The following is an 18481-nucleotide window of genomic DNA, read 5'->3' on the forward strand; positions in this document are numbered from 1 at the left end:
AAACCTGGGCAGTCAATTAACACCATGACAGAAAACTGAAGTGCTTCTACTTGAATTGTCTTAGGAAGATCCTAAAGATTGCCTGGCAAGATAAGGTGGCACTCCCAACTATGCAAACTCTGTTGTAGAAAGCACAACTCTGGAAGGCTGGCCACATAGTTAGAATGCCAAACACAAGTTTACCCAGAAGGCTGTTCTATGGAGAACTCAAAAAGGGTAAGTGCTTGCATGGTGATCAGAAGAAATAATATAAGCACACCCTCAGGGTGTCTCTGAAGAACTTTAGTACTGAGTGTGAGACATGGGAAACAGGACAGGACAGTCCAGTATTGCATACCTGAATGAAAGAAGGCACTGTACTCTCTGGACAAAACAGAATCCCAGAAGCAAAAAGGAAATAGGAGCTGCACAAATATAAGCCACTTTCACTTTAGGCGTTCAAATGGATCACTTGTGCCTGAATCATGTAGTGCCTTCTGAACTCATATTGTTCTGATCAGCCACAACTGAACACACTGACTCTGACACTGTAATGTCATTGGTTTTCTTCAAAAACAAAGGATGAACAACAGATTTAGAGGGAGGAAGGTTCTTTAGAAGCCATTCACCTCAGCCTCTTCATTTTACCAATGAGGAAGCTGAAGGACAGAGAAATAAAATTATTTGTTCAAGGCTGCATAGGAAATAAGTAGCTAAGCTAGAGTTTGAGGAACATATTTTTATTCTCTAGAGACAATGAATTATTTGAAATGAAATGTAACCTTGGCCAAAAAGTAAGTCCTTTTGTGGCTGTTGTAAGGATGATTATTCTGAGAGCTCAAGATGTTAATTGATTTAGACAAGCTTGTGTGATGAAGCCTGTCTGATCAACTCTCTTCACCCTTACTGGAGGGAATAAAAGGGTATTCTCTGTGAAAGGAGTGTACTGACAGAGATGGGCAAGTGTTGGTAACCTGGTAAGGGATTCCTTTAGGCCAATGGTTCCCGAACTTTTTTGGCCTACCGCCCCCTTTCCAGAAAAAATATTACTTAACCCCCTGGAACTTAATTTTTAAAAAAATTTAATAGCAATTAATAGGAAAGATAAATGCACTTGTGGCCATCACCGCTTCCCTGGATCGCTACAGCACCCACCAGGGGGCGGTAGCACCCACTTTGGGAATCACTGCTCTAGGGGTTAATGTTGGTAGGTCTCTGGACTTGGCTTAAATGCTGTGACCCCAAGAAAACCCCCTTCAGATCACAACCCTGCCGGGTTAAGGCTGGACGGCAGGTGGCCTCAGTCCTTGTGAAGCCATGGCCAGAATAGACAGCCTTTCCCTTTTCCCTTGTATTCCCAGGAATACTACCATCTGACTGCTCACAGAAGCTTATTTATTATTATTATGAATAGGATGGGAGAGGGTAGTGGTGAGAGGTGTCCCTAATCTAGCCCGAGTTAACAAGGTCCTTCACTGGTCAAACCAATGTGCCAGACCAGGAATTGTCCTTCCCTCCCCTATATCTTATAGCTAAGCTATGCTACTAGGTTGAATAATATAAAAAAGGGGTCTTTACAGAAAGGCAGGGCAAATAGAGTCTTCATGATTGGCTCAGTGGCCGGCTGGGTCCGTCGACCCCTATGGCCACTGATAGATCCTAGAACTCTTCCACTGATGGTAATAGAGGAAGGCAGGAATAGCAACAGGTCTTTGGGTATTCAGATGTCCGAGGAAACCTTGAAGAGTCTCCGCTCCATCCCAAGGTGGCAAGAGTCCTTCCTCTCTCCTCTGAGATCGGAGACCGAAGACCTCTACCAAAGTTCTTTCCTTCTCACAATCCTTTGCTCCTTGTCTCAACCCTGCTTTTGTCAATCACTCCTTTTCCAAACTGTTCTTTTGCAAACCTGTCCTTACATTATTCCTGGGCATGTAGGATCACAGATAGAAAACTGGAAAAGACAAAGAAAAAGTTGGAGGTCATCTAGTCCAAACTCTCTCATTTTCCAGATCAAACCAAGTTCCAGAGAAGTTAAGTGATTTGTCTAAAATCATACAGATAGTCAGTGACAGAGCTAGAATTTGAATTTGTTTTCTTTGACTCCAAAGCTGTCTGTGTTCCATGACCCTCTTGTAGGACAAATCAAGGATATTTATTGTAAACAACAGCAAAAATAATTAGTTTTTCTGTTTGACTAAATTTTATCAAATAGAAGAAAATCTGGTTTGTTGGCTAATATTCATTAGTCTGTTATGCCTCAATCATAATCCTTCTTGCAATAGCTATTTTATAACTAATTTCCAGATTGTTCTTTTCATTTTGCTTTCAGATTAATTTAATCTTCATTCATCACCACATAAAAATTAACCAAATATTGTTTTTTTAATATTACTGTTAATAAATTTTGTTATAATTTTATCATCACTTACAAACACATCACTCTCATTTTCCTTCCAGAGAGTCATCTTTCATTACAAAAAATAAAAAAGGAAAAATTTACCAATATATCAACCAAATCTGACAGTGTTATATGTTCATCATTTTCTACCTCTGCAAAGAAGAAATATTATTGAAATATAGAGTTAAAGATCTCAGGTTATATAAGCGGAATTTGAGAGAAATATCTATTTTACCATATAAACCCCTTAAGGTACGTTGACTAGAGTTCACAAAGCTTACCTAGTCACCTGGGGCTCATTGACTTTACTGTGTCATCCCTCATTCTCCATCTGTTTTTGCTTCTTCTCCAGAACCATATGTTCTCTCTCTCCTCTGCCCAAGTTCTATTTAGAGAACCAGCAAGATCAATAAGCTCCATTGTTTTATGAGATACATCAAAGAGCTGAATGTCTGCCCTGTTATTCTGACTCTAATGCAACATGCCTATAGGCTGGGTTTCTTGTTCCTTCCTAGAGCCAACTTGGTGATACAGTGCTAATTCATTTACTAACTTTTATTTGAGGGCTAGCTTTTGATGTATGATTGAAACAGTATTTTTATCCCTTTGGTATAGATGCTTTCTAGCATACCAGGTGATGCAGAATCCAATTGCATTAACTGCTATACATTGTCAAAACCTATCAGAAATATTTTCTGTTATCCTGTATTATTATTATGGCTATATTAACAGCTTGCCAAGTCCTCTTCAAGATATATAAAGGATATAATTTCCAAAAGAAGGTAGATCTAAGGCCATTGCCCATGTACAAGTGAGCCCAAGGCTTCCCCCCTCTTCACTTTTGAAAGATGAGGTGCCAGGTCTCAATCTCACACTGTGGCAACCTTGCCTTGCTCAGTGTTCAGGAATAAACACTGCAGCATAACAGCATGTGCCCAACTGGGAATCCAGGGGAAAGCAGCCAATATTTAGAGCAAGGCGCTCAGCAAGAGCACAGAGAAATGGCTCTCAATTCATGGGAGGATTGTGCAGTGCTGTGACAAGGTATATTTACAAGTCAATCTGAGAGCCTGGGTTATATACTTTATTACATTTCTTCCCTCTAGACAATCTAGAGAATAAGGAGACAGATTTCCTCTGGCTCCTGTTTGGAATCTCTGTGTGTTGTATCAATGGACAGCTGCTGTCTTAAGCTTTTTTAATTTGGATTGCAGACTGACCTTATAGCAAAGGGACAGGAGTCACTCGGAATTCCTTGCTGTGCTTAGATTTCATTTACTTGTGCATTTGAGGTCAGTTTTAGGAGGGGGAGAGAGACCATCGTGCTCCATGCCCTGAATATCCATTCTTCCATCAAAAGCAGAGACCAACCAAAGGAGAGAGGCTATTTTTGCTTTTTTGGGGGGTGTTAATAGGAGGGGGCAAAAGAACTCAATCAAATTTTAGTCAAAAAAAGACAAAGCTTTCCCCTTAAATCAGGTAAAGAACATCACTGAAGAAGTGCTTCTGGGGAGAGGGGTTGATTCTCTGGTCCTCCTTTTTTTTTTGGTCAGGACTAGGTTTTGAACTCCACAATAGAAGACATACAAGGCATTATTATTAACTATCAAGCCTGGGAAGACAACTGTAGCAGCCTGAGATCTAAGGATAGTAGCCAGTATAACAAAGTCTAGATAGAGATGTGATTGACATTAGGGAAGTCGGGTAGGAATAGCAACAGAAAAAGCTGTCTGGGCAAGTAGGCAGTCCATAGGGGTGAGAGCCAAAGTGTAGGGTGGCAGTCTTTTCAGGGGAGAAGAGCTGAAGGAAATAAAGTTCAAAGATGGGGTTATAAGGACTAGTAACAATAGTCAGGATTTAGATAATGCTATATTTTATGATAAGAAGAATCCTGGGATTATGTTATTAACTTTTTGCATTATTGTAATATAATGTAATTACATAGAATATTATATTCAGATGAGGAAACTGAGGCAGGCAGTGAGTAAAGAACATGCATGCTCAAGGTTACACAGCTAATGTTTCTGAAATAGGATTTGAATTCATTTCTTCCTTATTTCAGGTCTAGCAACTTAGGCTGCCTCTTCTCATTAAGCGTAGGGAGAAAATTAGAACCCTATGGCCTGGACTATTAGCCAGGGAACCAAGACAGAGATCCAGTTGTCAGAACTGAGATTTATGTGAGAATTCAGTTACTAGGACCAGAATACAAAGTGAGAGCTGGGACAGAAGCAAGGCTGGCTTGAAGCTAAGCCACCTGAGCTATGAATCCTTGGGTACTATATTTTTCCTTTGCATAAGGGCTGCACTGATCCTGGAGCTGGAAACAAGGTCAAGCCTGTAGGTAGAAGCTAAGTGGACCCAGTTATGATGACTGTAGGACCATGAGGGCATGGAGTCAGTTCAGCCATAATACTTCCTTCTTCCTCTGCCCTTGTATTGTCATTGATGTCTAACAGCAAATGCTAAGTGTATTAGAGACATTGTACCAACTCTGAGATAAGAGGGGTTGGTCCAGACAGACTTGCTATCTAAATCAGCAGAGTAAAATTCAAGCAGACAAATGAGAAACTGGAGGCACAGAGATCATACATTAGAAATATATGGGCAGTAGTAAGAATGGCTGATGAGGCTTATGTGGGTTACTATTTTTAGTTTACCTTTGAGGATCAATGGGGGAACTTATTGTGATCCAGGTAAGGATGCTCAGAAGTCATACATTTCCAGGTGAAATTTGAGGGGGAGAAGTGGGGGGAGAGAGGGAATTTGAATAATAGGGGAATAGGGGTGGTGGATGAGGAATAAGAAGAGAGAAAAATAGTTGAAAGGTGGAGAAAGGGAAAACAAAACAACTCGCCCCCTCAAAAGGAGAACAACAAAGAAGGGAGTAGTTTGTCATTTTATATTTAATCTAGAGGTAGCAAGATTTGTGTTTCTTATTTTCCTGTTTCCTGCTTCTGGAGTCCAGAGTTAGAAATAGGATGCTTTCTAGGTTTGAGGTGTTTATTAAACAGCTGTGGTCTAATTCTTAAAGGCAAGAGGTTTACATGTGCTGAATTAACCCTGACATGTCTGATTAAGACCATACCCAATCAACGAAAGATTTTTTTTCTCTCATAAGAAATAGGGAAAATTCATTACAATCCATGACTGTTAAAAGAATCTGTGTTCCATTTTAGAAATAAAGGGCAGAAGGAAAACTGATCAGATGGTAAAAGTCCTTCCAAGTCCTCAAATAGATAGGCAAATGCCAGAGAAATCCAGGAAAGAGAACAAAGTCTGAGCAAAACACATTCCAAAGGTGTCACTGATAGAATGTGTAACTGAATCTCAGAGATGGAAGGTTTCTTCAGTTTGTACCAGAAAAGGAATTTTCTCACTAGCATCCCTTATAATACTCTCTCTTCTAGAATATTTTCAATGATAGGAAATTCATTACCTCTTAATTTTTTTTTACACAAAATTACCTTTTTTTCTTAGAATTGATACTGAGTAAGAGGTAATTAAGGTTAAGTGACTTGCCCAGGGTCACACAACTAGGAAGTATCTAAGGTCAGATTTGAACCCACCTTCTCCAGATTCCAGGTTGGAATTTATCTACTACACTACCTAGCTATCCTAATTATTATCCCTCAAGGGCATTTCACTTTGAGATATCTCTAATTGTTCAGAAATGTTACCTCATACCAAACCCAAATCCCTCTCTCTCTGTAATTTCCAACCTAGTTCTTCCCTTTGAGGTCAAAAAAGCCAAGTCCTTCTTCCACATGACATCTATTCAAACACTGAAAGGTAGTAATAATGTTACTTCTGTCTTCTCTAGGATGAATATTTCCTGTTGCTTCAACCAATGTTAATATGAAATAGTTTTGAGGCCTTTCATTATCTTAATTTTCTTCCCCTGGATGTACTCAAGTTTGTGTAAGTCCTTGTAAAATTGGGTGCCTGGAACAGAATATATTACTTTTAAGTGTGGTCTGGTCAAGGTAAGGGGAAAGATAAAGGGTGAAAGGAATAAGCATTTTTTTAACACCTATTCTGTTCCAGGCATTACTCCAGGTTTTAAAAATATTATCTCATCTGATCCTCATAATATCCCTTTGAGGTAGGTGCTATTAATGTCCACATTTTCAGATGAAGGAAACTGAGTCAGGCAGAAGTTAGGTAATTTGTTTAGAATCACACAGTTAGTAAGTCTCTGAGGCTAGAATTCAACTTAAATCTTCTTAACTCCAGGACCAGAGCTCTTATCCACTGCGTTACCTAGTTGCTTCTATGTAGAGGACAGAGGGACTACTACTCATTCCTTTCCTCATTCTGGAGACTCGGCTTCTATTTATATAGCATAGAGTTAAAGAAACCTATTTTTTTTGGCAGCCATATAACACTAGTGCCTGATGCCGAGTTTATAGGCTTATAGGCTACCAAACTCTTCCAGATTTGAAGATACCTACAAGTAGCCAGTGAGAAAACAGCCAGATGGTTCTGCTGTGGTAATTCCTAAGAGTAGAGTATTTCTTAGGAAGTAGCATGTACTTCAGAATATCTTAAGGGGGTTTCCTCTTATTTAAATCTCAAAATTTATATCAAAAGATAAGCAACCAAATTGATTAATGTATAGCTGGCTCCTCCCCTTCCTCAATGCTTGTATATTTTAAATCTTAAGCCTCCCTGGATTTATGACATTTATTATTGATGCTTTCTAGTGTTTCTTCATTTTTCCAGTGTGACTTTATGAATTGGGGTTTAATGTCAGGGCCAGGCTCCAGGCACTTCTGGAAGGAAGAGTCAGCTTTCTTGGATACTGTTTTGTATTATCTGAGGATTAGAAAATGAACTCTCTGTTCTCAAAGTAGCCTAGGGAGGAGTGATTGACCAGTCAATGGGAGGAGGCAATGAGGAGCAACCTGAGCTGGTACAGTCTGATTCAGGGCCAATCAGAATTGGAAGTCTTCTATGAACTGAATTCCCAGATTGGGAATGAAATTCTCCTTGGACTATGTTCAAATCTAGACTCAGATACTAGCTGTGTGACCCTGGGCAAGTCACTTAATCTGTTTGTTTTGATGTCCTCAGTTTTAAAATGGGGATAACAACATCATCTCTTTCACAAGGTTGGTGTGAGGATGAAAAGAGATACTATATGTAAAGTACTTAGCACCGTCTGGCACATAGTAAGTCCTATAAAAATGATTCCCCCTTCTCCCTTCCCTTAGTATATACAGATTTCTGGCTGTTGCTTTGTGTCAACTGGGGCTGGCAAAATGCAGGTACTATGGTTTCTACATGGATTTCTTAATCATGTTAATAGATTAATCAGTTGATAGAACATTGACTCTGGAGACAGGTGGACCTGAGTACAAATCTTGCCTGAGAAACTTTCTAGTCATCTGACCCTGGACCAGCAACTTCTTTTCTATCTGTCTGAGTTTCCTCATTTGTAAAACAGGTATAATAGCAACACTTACCTCCCAGGGTTGTTCTGAGGATCAAACAATACAATATTTGTACTTTGCAAACTTTTATATCCTATATAAATGCTGGCTAGCTACTATAATGTCTCTCTAAGCATTGTGAGAGAGCTAGGCTGTTCTAATTTCAATCATTCTTCCATCTTTGGTCTGGGACTACATTAAACAGTTTGGAGGTACTGACTTCTTACCTATTGCTTCATTTTGCCTTCAAAATTACCTATCAGGCAGATACAGAAACAATCATTTTCCTTCCTTTTCAGAAAAGAAAATTTAAGCACACAGAGGTTAAGGGATTATTTGGAACATTTCAGAATGCATTATTAAAGATAATCTGTGAAAATCTAGAAAGTGATTATAAATGTCATAAAGGTAGTAATCAGAAATGTTCATGACAAACTAGCTTTCCTTATCCTTCCTTCATTCGTTCCTTTGTTTCTTCTTTCCTTCCTTCCTGACAAGAGGAATGTTGTAGATATAATTTACACTGACTTAAACAAAACATTTGATAAAAATCTCTCATGCTATTTCTATGAAAACTGTAGAGATATGTGCTAGACTGTTGCACAATTATTGGATTTAGATCTGGATGAATGATTTATGAAATTTGGAAGTGAAGTGCCATAAGCTCTGTTCTTGGTCTTGTCCTGATCATTTAAAAAAAATCACTAATTTAGTTAAAGGCATGGTTATGGAATTTATAGATGGTCCAAAGTTTGGAAGGGATAGCCATTACATTGGATGATAGAGTGAGAACCCCAAAAGGCCCATGAAATTAGAACATATTAATAAATAAAATCAGTTGAAATTTTACAGAGAAAAATGTAAAATGCAGGTCTGACCAGCATCCTTTTAATAAATAAACTTCTGTGGCTTTGCATTGTCCTAGAAGCAAATCAAAATTCTCTTTTTGACATTCAAAGTCCTTTAGAACCTAGCCCCCTCCCACCTGTCCAGTCTTTTTATACCTTATTCCCCAATATGGTGACAGTAGCCTGGACAATAGCCATGAACAAGATACTCCATCTTTCCACTTCAGGCATTTTCTCTGGCTATTCTTCATGCTTAGAATGCTCTCCATTCTCTGCAATAAGTACTGAATTCACTGACTTTCTTTATGTCCTAATAAAATCCAACCTTCAATAGGAGCCTTCCCTAATCCCTCTTAATTCTAGTGCTTTCTCTCTCCTAATTACTTATTTATCCTGTATATAGTCTAATTTGAATATATTTGTTTGCATATTGTCTCTCCCATTAGATTGTAAGCTCCTGGAAAGCAGAGGTTTTCTTGCCTCCTTTGGAATCCTTACCACTTAGAACAATTTCTTGAATATAGCTTGCACTTAATAAATAAGTATTGAGTTAATTAAACGCTGGGTTTGGTTGGTAAATCTGACTTCATGGGGGCATAGTTATGATGGAGATGGTCAGTAATAGAAGCTGGACCCTCATATTTTGAAATCTTTCATTTTTTACCAGTTAGCACTAGTTAGGCATGAATTGTAAAATCTGTATTACTAAGTATTTAACTATCGTGTACTATTAATCTGATATAATAGTTTTATAATGTTCTGTTCTGTATTTATGTCAGTCCTATACCATTGATCACTTGTGCTTTTCTGTTCTGTATTAATGTCAACATTGTACTTGTAGCTTCTCCTACCACTGGGTTTTTCCTGCCTGGAATGCCCCAGAATGCCCAGGGGTGGACTATTCAATAAATGTGCAAACCGTGATCTACCCTTTGGGTTACTCCATCAGTCCCAGGGGGTCATGACATCAGCCCTTAGGCCATATCAGCACCCTAAACCTCTTCTTTAAATAAAGACTTTTATACCTCTGGACAAGAACAGAGTCTTGAGCCTTCCATTTTTGGGGCAAGGTCCTGCTACAAACTTTGGAGTGTTTTTCTCACAGCAGTTGCACTTTAATTTGTCTAAAAAAAGCTAGGAGTTTTAGTGAACTACACTTTTTTTGTTTGTTTTTTTTAAACCCTTAACTTCTGTGTATTTGGTGGAAGAGTGGTAAGGGTGGGCAATGGGGGTCAAGTGACTTGCCCAGGGTCACACAGCTGGGAAGTGTCTGAGGCTGGATTTGAACCTAGGACCTCCCGTCTCTAGGCCTGATTCTCAGTCCACTGAGCTACCCAGCTGCCCCGAACTGCACTTTTAATAGGAATTAAGAGTTGGATATAGGAAACAAAAAACCAAATGTAATCATGAGCTGCTTTGAGGTGTATAGCTTCCAGGGATGTGGTGACAATTCTTGTATACTGCAAAGTCACATCTGGCAGTACCACATTCAGTTCTGGACACAACACTTTGGGAAGGAGAGTGATAACCCAGAGAATGTCAGGGGTGGGAGTGGGAAAGTAACTTGGGTGATGAAAAGCCAGGAAATCATACTTGTGTGGAATGGTTGAAGGAATTGGGAGTGGTGAGCCTGATGATGACTCTAGGAGAAGGGAAACATGATGGCTATTGTGATGTGGGTGGTAGGAGGAAGGATGGTTGGGAGAAAGGAAGGGAAAAAAGGAAGGAAAAGGAATAGGAATAGGAAGATAGCCTAGTTGGGGTAGCCCCAAACCCAGAGAGGGAAACTGACCAGAGCCCTTTGAGGCACAATAAAGACCAGGAAACAACGTAAAGGTATAGAATAGCTGGGTTTATTTATTTTATGGAAAGCAAAGGTCTAGGGAGGCTAGAAAGTAGATCTCTGACAGCTATGTCAGAACCAAGGCTCTTCCTCCAAAAAGGCTCCAAAACTCTCCCTTTCTCATAAACTTTCCTTAGACCTCTCCGACAAAGGAAGTGGTATATGTCTGAGGAAGTTAGGGTAGAGGATCCTAGGAGAGGTAGTCTCCCAGGGTTAGTGCATTTCAAAATGCACACTATTATTAAGTCTTTGAAGGGATTTCATGAGGAAGAGGGATTTGATGTGTTATGTTTAGTTCCTGAAAGAAGGATAAGCTTTATGAGGCCCATAAAAGCTTTATATCATCATAAACTTCCCAACAATTAGAACAGTTAGGAATGAGATATTCTTGTGAAATTTCTCTATTTGGCTATCTTTAAACAAAGACTTGACAACCATTTATTGGGTTTGAATTAGGTGAGATGGACACTAAGGCTACTTCCAACTCTTTCTGTGATTATGTCAGTAGTCAAGGTATAAATAGCTAGTTTAATAAGGTCAGAACCAAAGTACAGGTCTTCTGATTTCTGGTTTCAACATTTACATTGGAGCTCATTCCCTCTAGAAGTGTAACATCATCAATATCCACTAATCTATCAACAAGAATAACTTAAAATTAATGTGAAAATACTAGAAAATAACTTTGGTTTCTTTGTTTCATTAATTTGCTCTCATCTTTCTATTCCCTCCCACATTCAATGAAATTCTCTGTGGCCTCCCTGAGAGTAGAAAGGAGAATGTTATGTACTTAACGGGATAGTAAGTATTGGGAACTTACTTGAGACATTGCTTGAGAGGAGTATGTCCACCTCCAGCAGAGAGTTAACATAAAGTTTAGGTTATCAAACTAAATTATTGGCAGACTAAGTCGCTTCCCCAAAGGCCAATCTCCCTTGTGTGATGTATGTGCCACAGTGGTGGCTTTCCTAAAGGACAGATGCTGGTGGGGCACCTTTATTAATTGCTAAGCTCATGTTGTTTGACAGCCTGACAGTCAAAGTAATCCACTCTAACTCTTTGGGGGGTGCATACACTTTTAGAAACAGAATATCCAATACACAATGTCAATGGCATTTCCAGAAATGGATCTTGAATGAACACTGCCCTTTGAAATCGCACATTTAGAGAAAATAGGTATTGCTTCAAAAAGTGTTCAATGGAGAATGTTTGTGATAACCTACAGCTCAAGAGGCCTCCATGAGACCTTCTCTGTTCACTTCCACCTAAAATTAGTTATCTGCCCCTTGAATCTTTATTTATATTTCTGTGGCCTTAAAATAATATACTACCTTCTATTTAACAAAACATTTTTTTCTTGAATTATTTAATTTTTGTTAGAAACCATCACCTCTGTTGTAGACACCAAAAAAAAAAAGATGAAGGTCTGGGTAAGGTCCCTTTCTACTCTGTTATTGTAGTAGTCTAGTCCCTAAGCCGATTACTCTAATAGTTCATGCCAAATATGACTTGTGAGTAGTAAAACCACTTGTCCCCAGGAAGCATAAATGAAGATATGTCTCCTGGGCATATATCTGAGCTTATTCAACCCCTTAGAGAGTTCCAGAAACTTGAGCCTATTAGCACAGCATAGAAGGTCATACAGCTAGCTCAGGGCAGTAGTTGTAGTCAGTAGTGTGAGGAATATACTGGTTTTACTCCCACACTGGGACTGAACTGTAGGTATCAGATAAAAGAATAGAAAATAAGTTTTTCATTGCTAGTATTTGAAAGCTATCATCTACTCATAATGCTTGTAGAGAATGGGATAATGCTTTAAAAAGGAGGGACAAAGTAGAAGACTGGTTGGACCTCCTCTTAGAAGAACAGGATGGCTATAGGGGTTAGGTTTTTGCATGTCATTCTTTCTGAGTACAGGGAAGGACAATCCAGGGCTTGCTCAGGGGACAGAGACTAGTGTTCATTTTGGATGAATCATAAAATGCATGGAGGAAAATAATACGATTTAAACCTAGAAATATGAATGTAGGATGTATAAAAGATATAAGAATTATATAAATTCTAGGCAAAAGAGTTTGCCTCTTTTCATTCTGACCTCAAAAGAAGAAATGTCTTTACTTCTAAGGCTAATGACTTGATTTGTGCCTTTGATCCTATTAGTTTTTGAACCATCTAAAACTTTCTTTCAACAACCATCCCTACTTTTACACATAATTTCAATTTTTCTCTCTTCACTAGTCTCTTCCCATATGCCTGTAAACATAGTCATATTTTCTCAATTGCCAAAGAGTCTTCCCTTGACCATTCTAGCCTATCTTTTCTTAATTTTTAAAACTTTTTCCTTTTATTTCCAAAATTCTTGAAATTGTCTATACCTCATGAGATCACTTCCTCACCAACCATTCTCTTCTCAGTTCCTTGCAAACAATTAGCCAGTTTGTTATCTATCTATCTATCTATCTATCTATCTATCTATCTATCTATCTATCTATCTATCTATCTATCTATCATCTATCTATCTATCTCAAGTGCTTAGGTACCAGATACTGTACTAAGTGCTAGGGATAAAAAGAAAATGCAAAAGCAGCTCCTCCTCTCATTTCCACTCTATTAGAAAAAAAAAACCCAACTCTAACCTTCTGTCTTGGAATCAATACTGGGTATCATTTTCAAGCCAGAAGAGTGGTAAGAGCTACACAATTACTGTTAAATGACTGGTCCAGGGCCATACAGCTAGGAAGTGTCTGAGGTCACATTTGAAAAGAGGACTTCCTGTTTCTAGGCATGGCTTTCTATTCACTTAGCCACCTAGCTGTTCCTTCACCCCATTCTAATAATGAAAACAGCATGTAAATATTCATTAAATATAGTCACAGGTCAGCTAAAAGTGCACTCTTAGAGATTTTCAATAAACTAATTGCAAAATTGAATGATCTATTATTACTCATTTTCTGGTCTTTTCCCTCTCAATATTTTTTATCTTGGCAATCTCATTTATATTCACAGTTTTATCTATTATTTCCCTGGAGGTGACCCACTAATCTCTATCTTCATATCTATTCTGAGCTCCATACTCAATATCTCTTTGTTTACATTGTTAATTGATTAATTCAGTTGCTTTTTCATATATACATTTTTCCTTTGTTTCTCATTTTTTTGTCTATTCAACAACAAAGTTAATAAAGTATAGCATGCAGAGCACTGGGTTATATTCAGTGAGTGACAAAATATTTAGATAAAATATAGACCCTGCCCTTAAGGATCTTATTATTTAATAGGGGAATCAAACTAACAGATATTGTAATAGATAGTATTATTTGATAAATGCATCAGAGACATTGCAAAATAGAATTCCATGTGATTGATAAAGATAACAAAAAAATTAAATGACAACTGTTGGAGGAGTCATGGGAAAATTGATACACCATTATACCATTGGTGCTGTACGGATTTAGCGTCCTGGAAAACAATTTAGAATTAATCCTCCGAAGTTGCTAAGGTGTGAATACCCTTTGACTCAGCTATATTACCTCTAGATAATATAGGCCTATACCCCAAAGTAATCAAAGAAAGAGGAAAAGCATTTATATGCATAAAAATATTTGTATTAGATCTTAGTAGCCAAAAATAGAAACTAAGGAAATGTCCATTTTATCCTACATGTATCTCTCCCTATTTAGCATAGTGCCTGTCACATAGTAGGTAGTTAATGGTAATAGTAGGAAATGGTTACACATGTAGTATATTAATATAATGGAATTTGTCATAAAAAAGATGAAATGGATAGTTTCAAAGGAAAGTGGGAAGAGTTCTCTGAACTGATGCCGAATTAAGCAAGCAGGACCAGAAGAGCAACAATGAGGGTAACATTATAGAAAAAAACAACTTTGAAAGTCTTCAGAAACTCTGCTTAATGCACTGATTAACCATGAGTCTAAAAGAATGAAGATGAAATATTACTCACTCTCTCATAGAAAGTGAAATGCAGAGACATATTTTTCAGGTGTCATAACCAAAATGGGAATTCATTTTCCTGAGCTGCAGCTATGTATTAAGGGATTTATTTTTCTAGTTTGTCTCTTCTATTTGCTCAGTGTGGGAGAAGGTAGTGGGAGAGGCAGAATTATCTTCTGCCATGTATTAATATGGGAGCCGTTAGGAGATGGCATCCTAATTCAAAAGAATGTTTCTGATGGAAAAAAATTTCTGGTTCTTTATCAAGCTAATATGGGTAATTTTGGGTTCCTGCTTGGATCTTTGGGTAATATTCAATTTATACTTTGAAGATGGCCACATACTCTTGGTATGCTCTAGGATGGCTCTAGTTTTATAGCAAATCTTTTCAAAAGCATATTAAAAATCTCCTTTATTGTTTCTCTAGAACTAGAAAAATATTTCTCTACTCTAAAAAGCTCTTTCCAAAATCCTTGGAAAAGCCCATTAGAAAGATGGGTGATAGGTAAAGTAAAATACAACTTTTCTTAGGAAAATGAATTAAGAGTAATAACTAAACTTAACTCTTGTCTAAATAAGATCATTGCCTCCCTACCCACCTGAAACCATTGATTCTCCTAAGGGCACTCTTCTTTTACCCCTTCAAGGTTAAGATATTGATCACAGGAAAGAAATCTTTACAATTATGAATAGAAGTGGTCAAGGAAACACCAGTTATGTCTAGTCTTGTATATTGACTGGGAACTCTATCTTTGTCCTATTCAAAATTCTTATAAATGTTACCTAACATTCATCCTGGGGGCAGAATATCATGTTGGAGGGTGTGGGGGACTATTTACTTTTGGACATCATCCTCTCTCTAGAGTAAAATTGACTTGGGTATAGATTAGTGCTGTCAAATAATTTTTTTTAACATTTTTAAACTCTTAACTTCTGTGTACTGGCTCCTAGGTGGAAGAGTGGTAAGGGTGGGCAATGGGGGTCAAGTGACTTGCCCCGGGTCACACAGCTGGGAAGTGTCTGAGGCTGGATTTGAACCTAGGACCTCCTGTCTCTAAGCCTGACTCTCAATCCACTGACCTACCCAGCTGTTCCCTCAAATAAAATTTTTTATGGCAGAAATGTGTCAATCAAGGATTTAATACTAACATTTTTTAAAAACCTCATATGAGACTTTTGGAGTTTGTTGGCAGAGGTATTTTTATATTTTCTTCCTGACAAAGAAATATTTAGAGTTAAGATGAATGGTTGGAATAAATTCTTATTCTCCACCTCCCTATTCAGAACATTTTATCTGCCAGTATAGACCTGGCTGCCCTGAGCCCTCTTTCTGGTTTGTGATGATATTACTGAGAAGGCGCCCTTGTCTCTTTCACATTTCTCTTTCCAAAAGGAGAAAAGAGGAGTTTCAGAAAAATGGGAGCCAACCTAACAGTTGTTTCTCCTGCTGTTTTATCTGTAGCCAGATTCAGCTTTTCAATTTGCAAAGCAGTACACAAAAGAAAATTCAGTGACTACAGCAGCTCCTACAGCCCAAAATGGTATGGTGCCAATAACTGCCAATAAACCCAAACTTTTCATTAAATCCACCTCATCCCAAAGATAACTGATGACATTGAGAGGAGATATGAGAAATTGCATGATTCATAGGGAAAATTACCCTTTCAAGTGTGATTATTTTTTGGTAGATTCTGAGGCCATTATTTGTTATAGAATTTTAAGAAGTGGCTGAACTGTGAGATGCTCTTTATACTATTCAGAGAACAGTTGGAAATTACGTTGGAAATAAGCCAGTCCAACCTTTTAATTTGTTTTAAATGGTTTTTATATAAGTAGCAATCTTAACAAATGTAAATAAAACAAAATTATGACTCAAACTCCAAACCAAATACTTTGTAGTTAATACATATTTTAAAAAGAAAAATAATGTTATCTTTGAAGTATTAAAATAAATATTCACTCAATGGTCTTTTCCCAGTTTTTTTGTATTTATAGATATTTTTAAAAATATAGTCTCATTTTATTTTACATCATTCCAGTAATTCTTTTTGCTTTGTGTCATATCATATGTCTTTAAAATATTTCTTTGTATTTCTCATATTTGCCATTTTTAACAGTATAATATCCCATTGTCATTTATTCAACTATTTCCCAATTATTGGACTTAAAGTTTGTTTCTAGTTTAATTTTACTATTATTAATAAAGAATCTATGAACATATTTTTCTTTTAATGACATCTTTGGGGTGGATAATTTAATAATTAAAAAAAAGAAGCTGTTGAGAGAGAAGACAAACCTATTCTGTTTTCTTGTTTCAGTTTTCTCCAACTTTGAACTCTGAATGTTAGCACAAAAGTAATTAGAAGTTTAAAGTCAATATAAGGAAAGAGATGGTAAGATAAGATCTATGTGCCTTCAACAAGACCCAATCTAATTCCTAGCTGAACAATATATGAATGTAATGAAAGAATTGGTAATATGATTGTTGAGAAATTATTAATGATTTTTAAAATTGGGGAATGTTAGAGATGCTTTATGAGTGAAGATAGAAATATTCTGATTTTCGAAAGAGGGAAGAAGGGAGTCTTCAGAGTTTGAGTTGATGAGCTCAAGTTTGATGACTGACAATATTAAGGAAAATGTTACTAAAGGGATTATTTCTGTTAATGAGCAAGGAGAATTAAATCATTAAGAGCAGTCATGGATTTTTCAGGAAACAGGATGAAGGACCAGAAGACTGATTTCACTCTTTTAGAAATATTAGTCTGGTTGTTGGTAGATCAGAGGGTTTAGTAACATATTTAATTTATCTAGCAAAGCATTTGGCAAAGTTTTTCATGTTATGCCACTGGATGTAATGGAGACATGTAAACTTCATTTTGGAAGCCCCAGGGATCTGTCATTGGCTGTATTTGAAAGGAAATTTTGGTCAATGGCATTCTTTGACATAGATGAAATTTATTAATTTTCAGCAAATGAAAAAGCCACAATGAAAAAAAATAATGAATAGCTTGAAATTTGATTAAGTCAAATGAGACAAAATTTAGTAAAGATAAATGTAGTCCTTCAATAGATTTAAATTACTTTACAATATGGAGACATATTTAGATAACAGTTCAATAGAAACTAGAGATATTGAGTGACAGTGATAGATAACAGATGAATAACCTGAGTGCTACATCAGAAATGTTAAAAAGATTCAGAGAAAGGTATTTGGCCTAGTGGGCAAAGTTATAGTAGAATGTTTGAGAGAACAGAAATAAGAATTACTCAGGATGAGAGAATGTGAATGCATTATGAGCTTCACTGTTAGAGGGCATGCCCACATTGAAATAATAGATTCATTGAAATATGTTAGTAGTATCTTCTTTTTTTTTGATTTCTTTTTTTTCTTTTCTTTTTCTTTTTTCTTTTTTTAACATTTATTAATAATCATTTTTAACATGGTTACATGATTCATGCTCCTACTTTCCCCTTCACCCCCCACACTCCCCCCCACCCATGGCCAATGCACATTTCCACTGGTTTTGTCATGTGTCCTTGATCAAGACCAATTTCCAAAGTGTTGGTAGTTGCATTGGTGTGGTAGTTTCGAGTCCACATCCCCAATCATGTCCACCCCGACCCATACATTCAAGCAGTTGCTTTTCTTATATGTTTCCTCTCCTGCAGTCCTTCCTCTGAATGTGGGTAGGGTTCTTTTCCATAAATCCCTCAGAGTTGTCCTGGGTCATTGCATTGCTGCTGGTACAGAAGCCCATTACATTCGATTTTACCACAGTATATCAGTCTCTGTGTACAATGTTCTTCTGGCTCTGCTCCTTTCGCTCTGCATCAGTTCCTGGAGGTCTCTCCAGTTCGCCTGGAACTCCTCCAGTTTATTATTCCTTTTAGCACAATAGTATTCCATCACCCGCATATACCACAGTTTGTTCAGCCATTCCCCAATTGAAGGACATACCCTCCTTTTCCAGTTCTTTGCCACCACAAAAAGCACAGCTATAAATATTTTCGTACAAGTCTGTTT

The sequence above is a fragment of the Gracilinanus agilis genome, chromosome 2 (genome assembly GCF_016433145.1).
Source record: "Gracilinanus agilis isolate LMUSP501 chromosome 2, AgileGrace, whole genome shotgun sequence".
Taxonomy (NCBI): Eukaryota; Metazoa; Chordata; class Mammalia; order Didelphimorphia; family Didelphidae; genus Gracilinanus; species Gracilinanus agilis.